Source organism: Puma concolor, chromosome B2 (genome assembly GCF_028749965.1).
Source record: "Puma concolor isolate L17-30 chromosome B2, mPumCon1.1.hap2, whole genome shotgun sequence".
Classification (NCBI taxonomy): Eukaryota; Metazoa; Chordata; class Mammalia; order Carnivora; family Felidae; genus Puma; species Puma concolor.
In genome coordinates, this window is record NC_141671.1 from 142,716,275 (window position 1) to 142,731,470 (window position 15,196).

The 15,196-nt window shown below is 45.8% G+C and overlaps 1 long non-coding RNA gene across 2 annotated transcripts in view; it reads right to left on the bottom strand.

Annotated features, from left to right (window-relative positions):
* The window catches only part of LOC147581318 (uncharacterized), a 113,918-nt gene that overhangs the window by 46,857 nt on the left and 51,865 nt on the right, over window positions 1-15,196 (bottom strand). The window contains exon 4 of one of the 2 annotated variants that reach the window (XR_015251672.1): window positions 10,699-11,489. The exons of the other annotated variant lie outside the window; for it this stretch is intronic. This is a non-coding gene — a long non-coding RNA (uncharacterized LOC147581318). Of the gene's footprint in view, window positions 1-10,698; window positions 11,490-15,196 lie in introns of those variants that run through there. 2 annotated transcript variants of the gene reach the window in all.

Here is a 15,196-nt window from a genome sequence, read left to right on the forward strand (position 1 = left end):
AGCCCAGCTAAAGAAGAAGGTAGTCCTTTCTCTACACGGGGGATCCCTGTTCCCCATCCCCCAACCCTGACCAGAGCAGGAAGTCCTGAAGCAGGTCTGGGATCTTCAGAGTGTTCATTTCCTCCTCCTACTTTTCCTGGTGGCACACTGCATATACCCTTGGTGTGGGAGAGGTCCCAACCAACAGAGGGGAAGCTTCCAGAGCTGACAGAATGAGTGGCCCAGGAGGCCTCTGCCGCTTTCCTCATCAATTCTACTTTGGGGATCACAGCCAAACATCGCCACCTCTACTCTCCATTCAATGTATTTCAACTTTTGTTTTTGCCAGCTCTCGTTTTTCATCTCCGGGTAAGTGTTTTCTTGCCCATTCTCCAACTTTCACAATCAATATTCATCCAAAAAGGAAGTCCCATTGCTTGGAGTAAAGTCAGGTTCTTGCCCACATTTTCGGTGCCTGACTTACGGTACATTCCAGAGCCTTCCCCCACATGGCCCACCACACAGCCCTCAAAAACCCTGTGGTCTCACGTATGACAACACGACTGCACTGTATGCTCCAAAATGGGGAAGATGGTAAAATTTCTGTTTTGTGTTTTTACCACAATTTTTTAAATGAAAGCGTTTCTCAAGTTTAACAATAATTACTAACAACAACAATAATAATAACAATAACAACAGCCCCGTAGTCAGAAATATCTACCAGGTTACCCTCCTGGTAGCAGAGGGCAATTTTCAATAGAAAACTCAACGAATTATCTCTACATGTTGTAAGTTCAATTGTGTTCCCCTCAAAATCTGTGTTCAAGTCTTAATCCCTGGAACCTCTGAATGCGATCTTATTTGCAGACAGGGAACACATTAGGAGACGTAATGTGTTCAGGTGAGGTCATACTGGAGTAGGGTGGGCCCTTAATCCAATAGGACCGACGTCATCATAGGAAGAAAACACACACGCACACGCGCGTGCAACATGGAAATGGAGGCAAGGTCGGAAATACCGCGGTGCCAGCCAAGGAACACCACCAGAGGCCAGAAGCTGGAAAGGCAAGGGAGGATTCCACCTTCGATCCTTCAGAAATCCTGGCCCTGCCAACACCTTGATTTTGGGTTTTTGAGGGCCATGCGGTGGGCCATGTGGGGGAAGGCTCTGGAACGTACCGTACGTCAGCCCTTCTATGTGTTGCCTTTGGACCCCAAGTCCCCCAGACTGTGAGAGAATACATCCCTATTGTTTTCAGTCACCCAGTTTGTGGCCCTTTGTCTGGCAGCCCGAGAAAGCTGGTATACCATGTACATAAACCTCCCAGAATCTTTGGGAATTTGCTTTTCTGTTGCACAAAACTTACTTTCCGCCCCCTGCATCATCCCTCCTCACATAAGCACAAACGTAGTATCTCTGGAGTAGTGATTCTTCATGGTCTCCAAACAGTTGCCTCCGCCTCTATGGCACCAGCGGAATGTTCTCTTTTTTAATCGACAAGGACCTAGATCCTTTGGCTTTTCCATATGACCAAATTCCCCTAGCCCCTGAATGATTTTCACTGCTTTTGCTTTACCTTCTTCATTGCTACAACATCCTTTTTACACCAAAGTGATAAGAATTGAAGATGATATTCAAAATGAGACTCTGCTAGCCCTTTCATATAATGGTAGAATAATTCTCTTGACTCAAATTCAATATATTCTATTCACACCTCTCAAAGCTGTTGGTACATTTTTGTATTGCTTCATCATTGTGGTTTCAAGTACCAGCTACTGTTACATGGGAACCACAGACTGCTGGGAGTTTAGAGGTTATAACCCCTTTGCTGTTGGCCCCCCACTTCCTCATTGTCTGAAATCACACGCTAATGACATGCATTTAATATGCACTTCATTCAATATTACCGATTTTCTAGAGTAATTAAGTCACGTACACAAAGGGGAAGCCCCTTCCACCCCAAGGCTAGGGCAGAAATGAAAACTAACATTGATCGAACACCAACTATTCCAGGCACTTTCCATCCATGATCTCTACATCCCGGTAAGTTAGCTATTGGTTTTATTATTTCCGTGTTATACCTATAGACTCAGAGCAGGAAGATAACCTGACCAAAGCCACTGTTCGTAGGTATCAGAACCAGGGCTGGAGCCTAAGTTGGCACAGCCCTTCCTCGGGACCACATCACCACAGAGCAGAGGACAGGTGACATTATTCTCCTCTGCTTGGGGAAAATTGAGAACCAAAGAACATAAATAATAAGTCAAAGAGGCTGTGTGTGATACTGGAAAGAGCACTGTACTAGGAATAAGGAACCCTTATTCTAGAATCGGAACCAGCTCTAGAATCAGCCTTTCTTTTAAGCTTGTAAAGATCATAAACTGAGCTTGTTTTATTTGCCCATTGCTGCGTGATGTTGAGCAAACTGCTGACCCTTTCTGGACTTCAGACTTGTCATCTGTAAAATGGAGGGCTTGGAGAAGGCGACCTCTTAGCCCCTTGAACTTTCATCTCAATTAGCTCTGAAACGGGAATTTCGGGGAGCAAGGTGGGGGGTCCATCCCTTTGTGCCTTTAGTTCCTATGTACCATCCATGCTCCATGTTCACTGTGTGTGCTTCGTATTCATTCTCGCAGAATACTTTCGAGTTCATATTAATTTCTTTTCATTTCAATTTCTTGGGCTCTTGGTTTTCCCCAGAGTGAAGGACGTATGACAAAACAAGGACCAAGAGGCTCGTTGCCTTTCTGTCAAATTCCCACGCGGGCAGAGCCAAACCACACTTGTCCTGCTGTGTCAGCGACAAGAGGACACTGGGGAGGGGCCGTTGGTCCAGTTCCTACAGCGCAGCCAGTCACCCCTGGCCACGCGCTGCAGTTACCATGGCAACCGTTGCACTGTGCTCCATGGAGGCCACAGGTCACAACTGCAGATGCCACCACCAGCAGACGCATGCCCTCCTCCCCTCCCCAACATGCCCTGACTCAGCAGCACCGGTCACACACCCCGGCCACAAGCCACCAAAAGCAATCACTTAGATCGAGGTCAAAAGTAGACGCCAGCCGGGAGCTCCTCTCTCCATCTCTCTACCAGACCGAGAATAAACATTGGAAATATGGTGGCTCCCTCTTTCATGTGATGGGAGAGAAGCCATCGGACGCTACCCAGCACACCACATGACAAATATATTTGCCCCCAGAGAGAAAATTAAGAAAATGGCAACATTTCCTCGAGCTATGAGTTAACAGTTATCCTTTTTTTAGTTTGAAGACGTGGATGTAAGATTTGCAGATCCTGCCAGTGCCTTTAACGTGTAGACATATTACCAGGAGATCTGGTTAGAAATGCGGATTCTGGTTCGGAGGTCTGGAGCAGGGAGGCGGGGGCTGAGCACCTAAATCTCTTGTCAGCTCGCAGGTGATGCCAGGGCTGCTGGTCCACGGACCACACGCTGAGTAGCAAAGCCTTAGATGACACTAGCTCCTACCACACATCAAGCCGACCCTGTCCGATCACTGCCATTTATCATTTCAATAAGGAATCGGAATAAATATTAGCTGGTTCAGAGCACACATTTCTACAGGGCAGAAGTTACGTCTGCTCGGAATGGAGATAATAGCTACAATTTATTGAGAGCTTGCTCTTTGCCAACACACACACACACACACACACACACACACACACACACACAGACACTCCACACAATAGCCTTTGCAATGTATTGTTAATCAAAATTTAAAACTAAGGGAACTGAGGCTCAGATCTGTTCTGTGACCTACCCAAAGTCACACTGTCGGGAAGTGGCGAAGCCAGACGCAAACCTACCTGTGTTTCTCCAGACCCATATGCTTTTCTCTCAGCACGCTGCTTCTCTGCGTGGCGCAAGGTTCCATGGCACAAGGCGGCGCATAGAAGGGCTTACTGCACACTGCTTCCCGACAGCAATGATCTTGCCATGATTTTCTGTGCCCCTGGTTGCCCTTGCTTCAGAGGAGGTCACCAAGAGAAACCCAAACAGGGGTTTTCACCTCTAGTCAGCCCCGCGGCTCTTGTTTTAGAGATGTGGGTTTTCCTTCATGGAACAACAATTTATTAAGTGCTTCCCACACGCAAATCATGTCTTCAGAAGAAGCCAAAGATACAGGCTCTGCCCCTTCATGCTAGCTCTTGTGCCTTTTAACCTCTTCTTTGAGTCTCAGGATCATGGTTTTTACCCCAGTCTGGGCCCAGACTCTCCCACACCTTGAGAAGGCTCCTCGACACCGGGACTGAACTTCAGAGGTGTCACTGACGGAGACAAACATTCCCATTCGGTGGTAATGCGGCTCCACAGCAGGCTGGTCTGAGCTGGAATAGACAGGCCCGTCTCTAGAGTCTGACATCCCACTCTTACAGAGTTTCACTCCAGCACTTACTGGAAGCGTGGCCATAGAAAGATTATTTACCCTTTCTCAGCATCAGAGTCGGGATTATTAACACCCACCTCAACGACTGACTGGAAAACTATGCCAGTTTCACAGCCCCAGGCACACGGGTACTCAGTGAGGACTGGTTTCCTTCCTTCCACGATGAAACCGGTCAAGGTATGAAAATGAAAAACTCAAAATGAAATCAAGAAGTAGAAGAAAGGGAAATAATAGCAGGACAGAGCTGGGGCAGAAAGGAAGTGTGGTTCTTTGTAGGAGAGCAGGCATACCTGATCGGAAAAGGGTAGAGGGAGGTATAGAGCCGGCAGGTAGACAGCAATCACACGGCCAAAGTCATGGTGGACAGCCAGGAAGGAAAACAAGGAGTCAAAAGCTGAGCCAGCCCAATTCAGCAACTGGGATTCTTCCAGGGAAGCATGTGGTATGAACAAGCTAGTGAGAACAGTCTTTCCTTTCTCCTCTTCCTCCTTCCTTCTTCCCTTCCTCCCACCATTTACACACATCCATGATCATCCTAAAAAAGTGCCCACTTGTGCCACCTCTTGATTTTAAGTGCCATATCAAGGAGGCATACGGGACTCTTACGGGATCCCTAACTCCTTCTTACAGTCTTCAGATGAACTCACCAGCGTGCACTCTTTACCCATCAATTCTAGGACACTGTCAAACTTGTATCCCCCACGCTCACTTATATAGAACACACGCATCAAAATACGTTTACCGCAGACAAATGGGTTTCACCTAAAGAAACACAGGAAAAAGAGATTTTTTTTTCATCGCTTTCCCAATGAGTGAGGCAGTACTCATTCTTCTATGTATTCAGACAATGTCAGATTCTGCTGGATGGCCACTACATCTCCTCCCTCTCTGCAATATTTCCCAGGCTGTCCTCTAATTCAGTAGGGCCGTGTGACCAGATTCTGGATGACGGGTAGAGGCAATGGACACCAATCAGGCCTGGTCCATGAAAGCGTCTCACACAACCCTTGCTTCAGTTCTGAATGAGGTCAAGGTGACCTGAAGCCACAAGAGGACAGAGCCACAGAGAGGAAGCAGTCTGGGTCCCTCAGGCGAAGCTTGGGGGGGTAGCCACCTGACCCACGTTAGACCATGACATGAGCAAGAAATAAGCTTCTATTACTGAGAGGTGGCGTGTCTGTTATGGCAACTAGTCTGATTTATTCTTCTGAAAACAGCAACATAAAGCTCGTGACTGATGCTCACCATAGACCGGGGTCAGCCCCCACCATCCTCAATCTGGCAGAGCCACAGGTACTAAGGACCTTCAGCCTTCATGGAAGTGCAATCCCGCGTGATTTATTTCTAAACCAAGCAGCAGATTCCCTGCGGGTTCGGGCCAAATCCTACCAAGGTTTATTGTCCAGGCACTGAGAAGTGACTGACAACCGGGAGAATCCTCTCTCCCCTGGCCCCAACCGGTCCCAAACGGCTCTGCCTCCTTGCTGAGCTGTCGGTTATATCCCAACATAGAGTTCCATATCACACCCAACTTGGGCATTCCAGCAAGTGTCTGCCTACGGATTAGAATCCTAGAAAGAGAGGAGGAAAGGGGAATTGCATCGTACAGTAGAATCTGTCCTTGCGATTGCTAAGCTTCGCAATGCATTTTCACTGGATTTATGCGGGCCATCACACGCCGAAGACCAATCGTCTACCACCCTCTCCCTCTGTGACAGGTTTCTGATCCGACATGACGGTGGCTTTCAGTATTTCTCAAGAGCAAGACTTCTCAAACCTTCATGTGTACACAAACTTCATGGGAGTCTTTAATACGAAAATGTTGACTCAGTGCATCTAGCATAGACTCAAGGTCTTGCATTTCTAACAAGCTCTTGGGTGATGCTGATATGGCAGATTTGCAAGCTGCGCTTTAAGCGACAAGGCTCAAGAGGAAAAACAGGACGGATAAAGTGAGACAGATGATAGCCCTGAATTCCATCTCACGCATCTTTGCCTACCATCCTCCAATAAAGGGGATTTCGCCCATTTAGAAACGATTGTCTTCTTGTGAGTCCCCCACATGGGAGCTTCCACTTCTATTTTCCTGTGCTGATAAATCACAGCGTGGTACCTAATATGGCCACACCCAAGCGCGAGGACCCCAGAATTTTCCTCTGCCCTCTGTAAGCTGGTCATGAGAGGTCAGAGATGAGAAGAGGAAGGGTCACCTTCCAAATCACGGCAAAGAGGATTTGCAGTCCTCTATCTGGGGCCTCAGAGCCAATTCTGAGATCTAGAATTTTCAAATCAAAGTGCTGGGAGGGAGCATGGAGACAACCTTGGAAATCCTCTAGTCTTGCAGTTTGGGGACTTTATTTTAGTTGTAGAATCCTTTCTTTCAAGGCAGGCATGCATACAAAAAGCTCAAGATTAAAGGAAATTAAATGGAGGAGGTCTCAGGGAGAAGACAGATGACGCATTCAGACTCTGAGCCCATATGAAGGACTTGCCATGACTTGCACCCCACATGTGGCAGGGGCAGGAAGAGAATGGCATTGTTTCCCCTACCCCCATTCATCAGGGCAGCCCCCCGAGAAAATGGGGGCGGGGTAGAGAGAGACCAGGCTGGTGTTCAGGTGAATCAGGATCTGAATCACGACTTCACCACTAATCATCTATGTGGCATTGGACAAGTGACTTCCCTCTTTGCACTTCTATTTTCTCATGAATAAACTAGATGGCTCCTATATTCCTATACGGCTGGGCTGCAGCTCCAGAAACTGCAAAGTAGTGAACTCAATTCAACTCTTTATGTGTTGTTAGGTGCTAGGGATTTTTCTTTTTCTCTATGACAGAGCCAATTACGCCGTCAGAGTACATCCTTCCACGCCTAGGTATTTCTCACACCCGGACTCTTCTCCTGCGTGGCCCCACATCATTCCCCATCCGAGGTGCGTTACCTCGGCCGCACAGTTGAATCATCTAAGGAGCTTTTGAAAATAACAATCCCTGGATTCCAACTCCAGAGGTTTTGAATTAATTGCTCAGGGGCGTGCCCTGGACATAGGCATTTTTTTATAGCTGCGCAGGTGATTTTAATATACGGCCAAGGCTAAGAGTCATTTCTCTAGACCCGAGAACCTCTAGGGTGCGAAGAAACTGATGGGATTGGTAACGCTCAATGCCGACTACACATGAGAGTCACCTTGGGAGCTTTAGAACTCACCGAGTCCCGGGCCCCATCCCACATCAAGTAAATCAGAATCTCCAGAGGTGCCGACCAGGCGTTAGTATTTTTCAGAACCTCCAGGGTGATTCTAACGTGCAGCCAAGATTGAAAACCACTGGTGTAGACCAAAGGTGTGGCCAGAAGCAATCATTGGAGAAAGAATGACTGAATGGCAATTCTGTGGGTAAAAGCAAAGGAATAAGGAAAAATAGTCTCCACTCACATGGCCATATAATGAGGGCCTTTTTTTTCAGACTCTGATTCTACCTCATCTATTTGCCTACCTTTTCCAACTGTTAGTTGCTTACCTGCCTGCCAATATTTGTGCGTAGGCTCGAAGAGTTTACAGTCAATAAAGTATCCCACCTGCAGACTTAAACAGGGCTATTATCTGGCACAATGTTGGTGTGATTGCTTCTGTATTGCAGAATGATTTTATCTGCTGGACTTTCAGTCTGTCAGTCTGTGGGAGAGAGGAGAGCCTGGCAAACCGAGAGCAAGTTAACAAGCCTGGCTGAGGAAATTTATTTGCGATTTCTAAACATCCGCTGCCTACCGTTAGTCTTTTCTGAACATTTGAGATCATCACCAACACATTTTTTTCAGTATGCATATTGTGTTTATTGTGGATATCTAGGACTCTACATTTTTGAAATTCCTAGAACGACTTTCGAACCTGTTTATCACACGAACCAAGCGGCGAAGTTTATTAATATATTCTGATTTTTTAAATTATTTTAATGTTTATTTTTGAAGGAGAGAGAAGGAGAGAGAAAGAGAGAGAGAGAGAGAGCAAGCGAGCATGAGCAGAGGAGGGGCAGAAAGAGGAGAAGACACAGAATCCAAAACGGGCTCAAGGCTCTGGGCTGTCAGCACAAAGCCCACATGGGGCTCGAACTCACGATCCATGAGATCATGACCAGAAAGGAAGCCGGATGCTCAACCGACTGAGCAAGCCAAGTGCTCCTAACATATTCTATTTTTTTTTTCAACGTTTATTTATTTTTGGGACAGGGAGAGACAGAGCATGAATGGGGGAGGGGCAGAGAGAGGGAGACACAGAATCGGAAACAGGCTCCAGGCTCTGAGCCATCAGCCCAGAGCCTGACGCGGGGCTCAAACTCACGGACCGCGAGATGGTGACCTGGTTGAAGTCGGACACTTAACCGACTGCGCCACCCAGGCGCCCCACATATTCTATTTTTAAAGAAGCATCTGGCACTAAAAACCATGTATATACATATACATGAAGGTATATACATGAAGAAATATAGATCAGGGAGACTATGATACAGTTACTCAAGACTGTACAACTAGATGAAAGAAAAGCCAGAGTAATGAAAATGGCCGACAATTCTTTAATTCCTAGATCCATTGTTTATTCCAATGGTCCTCATATTTATTTTTGTTCCACTTTACTAACTAAAATACAAGACAGTTCATCACTTATGAGAACACGAGGATTTAATTTATGGATTTTGTACTCAGCCTTGATTTCCCTTTATCTGCTCTTTTTATTGTCTTATGTTCAATACTTTTTCCAGAGAGTATGTGACAGGGGGGGGGAAAGGGAGTTTCTAGAACCGTCAGTCCCTTTCCAATGTAGTGACCCTTCTGATGAAGTCCCAGTATTGGGGGAGTAGAAAATATTAATTAAATCAATTTGGAGAATTATCTGTAGAATTTGAGTATAATTAGTTCCAAGTTATGTGAGAGTATTATGAACATTTTTGAGTGCCTCCCTAAAATCAATCTCTCTTTCCCACCATCCAAGAGACAGCATGTCGACTTCCCATTGGGCAATATTCCTCTCTAGCTTTATTCAGTCATATGTGGAATACTAAGTCTGAACAAAGAATTACACAAACAAGTCATATTTGTAGGAAGCAATCTGTCAATGAGATATGGTGAAGGAGAGAGTCAGATTGTAAACAGGTCTACAATCTCCATATTCTGTTGGCTGAAGAGAAGTAAGCAGTAAAAGAATTTTCTCTCACATACTCCCTATGGAATAAGGAGAACTATTCCTTATTCCATAGAATATCATGGCTGATAGCCATGATTCTGGCCTCTCCATGACAGGAACTCCTTGTGAATAGTTAGGAGCAGTAATAAAAAAGGAATTAGCATAAAAGCTATACAAAAATATTAAGATAGCAAAGAAAAAGAAAAGAATCAGGAAAAAAATGACAGAAAATGCCAGGAAATGAAATCACCCTAAAGGAAAAGTTTTGTTGTGTGTTTTTTTTTTGAATTTTGAATTTCTAAATGTTTTTAAAGTTTTTAATTTAATGTTTTAAGAATAAAATCTCATAGAAATATTTTTGAATGCTTCAAACCTACTGACAGCAAATGCAGTTTTTTAAGACATTTGTTCTAAGAAACTCGTCAACCAAATAGAACATTGTGATCTGCTCCAGGATTGCCCTAACCTCCACTTGGTGTAACCCCAGAGGAAGAAGGAGGTCACCGAATTTAAACTTGAGCCTATAACTGGTGGGAATATCTGTTTTAAGTGCTTCTCTCTTCTTGGACAAGGATGGGAAACTTTTATTTCCCATACTGGGAAAAGAAAAAGTATTGGGAATTTTCATACTTACCGCATTTTTTTTCTTCCTCTGAAAAAAAGGAAGGGAATTATGAAATAACTGAAAACAGTAGAGAATGACATCTATTCATAAACCATGTGTGAAGTACTTCCACACACAATTCCTCACACTACCCTTGTCAATCCAGCCTGCAATGCTAGAGCTGTGGCCACGTATATACCCTGGCCAACGCCAAGGTGAGAATGAACCTAACACAGGAAGGACCATGCTGAGAGTTCCTGGTAAGCCCACTTCCAGATTAAGCTGTGACTGAGAGCATTTACAAGCCACAGAGAAGGCAAGGTGGACTGATCCTTACACCGTTGGTCACCAAAATCTTGCTGTCAGTGGGTGATTATGAAATCCAATCCTTGGAAATCTTGCTGTCTCCATAGAATTTTATTTCTGCAAATAAGATCTGGAAGATTCACGCACATGAGTGTGGTGAGCTTGGACAGGTATCTAAGACAGGAATCTTAGCCTCCCTAATTGCGGGTTCTATTATTTAAACAGTGAATAAGCCAATTCAAATTATTTCAACAAACATTTATTGAGATTATTCAATATGAAGAGATCTATGGTTTTATAAAACCAAATGTATGGGTGATGGTGAATGTTATTTTATGTTAAGCTAGTTGAGAACTAGGAGAGGTTCTAACGAACCCAGGAAACACATATTTTAAAGGGGAGAGAGAGAACAAAAACTTTCACTTTTTGCCGAATGACTGGAACAAATATGGTCAGTTCTGCTATAAGGTGACATATGGGTTCCTAAATAGCACTGCACTATGCAAAATCACACAGTAAAAACCACAGGGTTTATGGGGAAAATGAGATTAGGACACAACACTCAAAAACTTAGTGACATGGAAAAAAAAAAAAAACAACTTAGTGACATGTTTTTCAAAATGTTTTCAATAAGAACCTATGAAATACAGTGGCGCCCAGGGGAGATAGTTAAGAAACAAGCATACCACAGTGAAAAAAGGCATTTTACCATCATCATGTTGTGGGTGTCGAAGGTTGTGAATTACTCTCAGGTGATGGCTGCAGGTTTTGTGAACCGGATGGGAAGGTGCACCGCCATTCTCCTTGTGCGTGGCCGTGGCTCATGACACACGAGGCGAACTGAGCCCGGTGGCAGATATTTGAGGCGTGTGCCTTTCGTGTGTCCCAATGCGGCTTGATTCAGCTGGGCACAGTTGCCCACATCCACCTAGTGTCCCTAGCTGACGAAATCGGGCGCAAGCCACATAAACAAAATTCGCTTGGTATTCAACCTGTCCCCTGGTGGATCAATGGCGCTGGAATAAATTCGAGGTTTCAAAACAAGCGTTTAGAGCAGAACGGACATATACGCATTCACACCCCAGCTCTTTGGCAACGATGGGGTTCTTCCTCAATTCAAAAAACACCACATTCCCCAAAAAATCACCTGTGGTTTTACAATAAGAACAATAATACCGATGGGTTTAAACCTGATCCAGAACCAGGGCCCTTGGCCCCCTCCTGCGGGAGGTTTCCTTTGTGTCTGGCAATGAGTGTCGCATCCGCTCAAGTACTTTGGGGAGCACTTGTTAAAACAGCATCGCATACTGGGGGGAGGGGCGCTGAACTAATGTCCCGCAACTGATCTTCCTTTCATCCTCCTGACGCTTCTTGGCACAGCCCCTTAGAACAATAGTCATCCCGTGCCTTAGTTCATCAATTTAACATTGGCCTTCGCATGTCTAATAGGTGGTGGCCGTCTGGGCACAATAAGCAATTAAAGCAGATCCTTCAACATTGATGTAAAAACCTAGCTTTCCCCCTATACCACCTGAATTATTTACCCTGGGTAAATGCACATTAAGTCACAGGCTCATGGGTGACACACTTTTTCCTATGGACTCATATCCCAGTAAAAGCATCATGTCCGTCAGCCAGTGGTGAATCCTAGGGGCACTGTGAAAGAGTCTGTCCGTTCTCTGAAGGAGTCCAGCTTCCCTGGGTTCTTGCAGAAAGAAAAGTGGAAAAGAGAACCCCACGCAAGGGGCGACAGCAGATTCTGCATACATTTCTCTCCCAAAGGACACGGGTCATACAAAGATGGCACTCACCACGAACCCCACGTTTAACACCGAAAGCAAGGGCATTTGCCTCGAGATAACTCCACCAACCTCTCTTTACAGGTTTTGGCTTAATTTTGCTTGGCTGTCCATAAATTACTCTGTGGGGTTTAATTCCTACAAAAGAGAATATAATCCAACCTTCTGCTATTAACGCAGCTACAATTTCATTCCTGTGCCAAGCAGCAGGGAGAGAAATCAAACAGTTGGCCCCCAGTGAATTCATCTATATGCCCCAGTTTCCTAACACTCAGCGCGTCTCAGACAATAGACTGGGTTTTAACTCTTTCTTGTCAAGTCTCCATCATGAGCAGTCAGATTACATCCTTCCCCTCACTTCTCAGCTCATTACTCACAAAGAGTATCTTTTCCCAGGAAACCTGAGCTAACACACTCGGCAAGCAGTGCTGAAGTTAGCAGTAAAAAGTCGGGTCTCGCCATCAGAAGCACACATTAGCATACGAAATATTTCCATAGGAAGAAAAAAAACCCCATCGATTGCAGGAGCTGCCCTCCATTGTCTTAAACGTTGCTGTTGGCAGTTCACCCACCTCCACCTTGAGATGAGGCACGATCGGATCATGGTAACCTTTTACAGCGATTGTGGGACCGTGTGGGAGGGAAACCCTAACGAACGCGACAGTCCCATTCGATTCTTCGGAAATGAGGGGGAAGGTCCTGTAGACAGAAATCCAGGCAAATGGGGCTGGGGGGACAGTTCACTACTGTAGGCTCTGCAAGAATTACTAGTTGCAGGGCACCCCACTTAGCAAAGGACAAATCCCGGCCCCGACCCTCACTGTGATGTTCCGGAGAGAACTGGGGAAAGGATCCAAATGAAAGGGAAACCGGGGGCCGCTTGACAAGATCCTGAATTTATCGCGCCCACCCGGCGGTCAGTTAGGCAGGCAAATGAACAGTTAAAAGGCTCCACTGAACCATAATCCCCAATCGTTATACTTAAATGGCTCTTCTCAATATAAAGGAGGCTCTTCAATAACCATAGATCTAATTTCTGTTAATTTTATGTAACTCTAACAGAGTCATTAACATTCGTGGAACCCACTCCACAATGCAGCCCCTCCCTCCCCTGCTCCCCTCATTGCTTCTACCAGCGGATCCCTTGAAAATTTAATTATTACCAGTGGAATTCCTGCACTAACTAAAGGCTTTTGCAATCAAATCAATAGTTGATGAAAGAGTGGTCCGAAAAAGCCATGTTAAATGCATTATGTTCTTCCATTTCCACGTCCCCCGTGTGGCTCCTTTCATGAGGTTGCGACTGGGGACCCTCCAAATACATCACTTTCAGGGAGTTAAAATGTCTAAGTGTTATCCAGAGGTGGCTATTATATATTTATAAGGGCTCCCCTATATGCCTCTTCTGGATTTATTAAGTGCTCTAAGGATCTGTTTGGCTTATACCAGCTACCACAGACTGATCTGAGAAATCAGAGGAAATACCCAACTGCAGAGCTGGGCAGGAAGGGAAACGCCCATGGGTATCGCGACTGCTACAAGGAAAGAGGCCAGTGGCAGGTGTGATTTAGAAACAGAAATAAGTCGTCTCCCACCCTCTTGCCCTACTCATACCCCCCACCGCTCTGCCCTAATGGAAGAGCCCAAATGCTGTGCTGTCTCTCTTTGTGCTTTTCCACCTATGGAGAGTCTCCAGCACAAAATAACGTGCCTTTGGGGAGAAAGAGATGCTTCGGTGTTGTTGTGTCCTTTGCTGCTATTGGTGGACCGGGCTTTGATGCCTTAATTAGATGAGGATTGTTGCGCCTGGGATGGTTCTATAAAGAAAGCATTTTACCCAGGCCACGTGTGGCGTGCACATCACGGCATTTGCAAACATCCCCCCCCCCCCACCGTATATGAACATTTGGGGGGCATGTGACCCATGTATATTTATACATGGGTTACCTGGTTCTCCAACAGGGCGGTCAAGGGGAGTTGCAGACCGCCTGATGCATGACCGTGCTGCGGACGTTCCTAGAGGCCAGGCTGGAGACGTGAATTTAGATGAATTCTCTGGATAAACAACCAGAGTCCTCTCCTAAAGGGCTGAAAGCTGAATCCTAATATATAGGACCAGGTGTGCAAACATAGGGCAGATCCCCTAATCTAAGTGATACGGGAAGCACTCACACATTATCTGAAAAATTTAGCCGGCCACTATTTTCCTGCTAAATTGCCCAGATAATTACCTCAATTTTCCATTTCGCTTTGACTTAGAAACCTAGTTGCAGGATGATAACAGGTCACTGTACAGGGCAGAAGCTTATTTGCTTATTTATTAATAATGCTCATCTATCAACAAGCAACTCCCGTGTGCCTGGCACTGCCCTCAGGAAGTTTTATTCTAATTGAAGTCAACACTCAGACTCTAGAAAGATCAGTGAATGTGAACAATGATCCATTCGCAGCTGGATTCAGTGAATGTAATGTCATGAGAGCAGAGGAGCCAGAACTCCGGGAAGGCTTTCCTGAAGGAGACAGACTTGGCGTAGACTCTAACCGACCCTCAACTTTGTGTACCTCGTGGAGTAAACAGGTGCCGCTCACAGCCAGCGATGGCCCGAGCCACCAGCCACCTTAGGACAGGCCTGGCAGCCCCAGGGACACAGGGGATCACTCATCACCCCTGGTCACCCACTCAAAGCCCTCCGGTTCAGACGCTTTGCTTTCAGGCAGGTGCATGTTGGGATTTAATTAGGCAGAGAGAAAGACAGGAGGAGATAGAAGCAGCCTGTGACGTAAACTAACGCATCGTCCCTTAAACAGAGCCCCAGGACCTCGTGTGGGTTCAGTGGTTAGCTGTCTGGGCTTCAGAATCGGAAAGTTCTGGATTTTCCACTCTGCCCTCCCCCTACCTGGTGTAGGGTGGGGGCCCTTGGGCA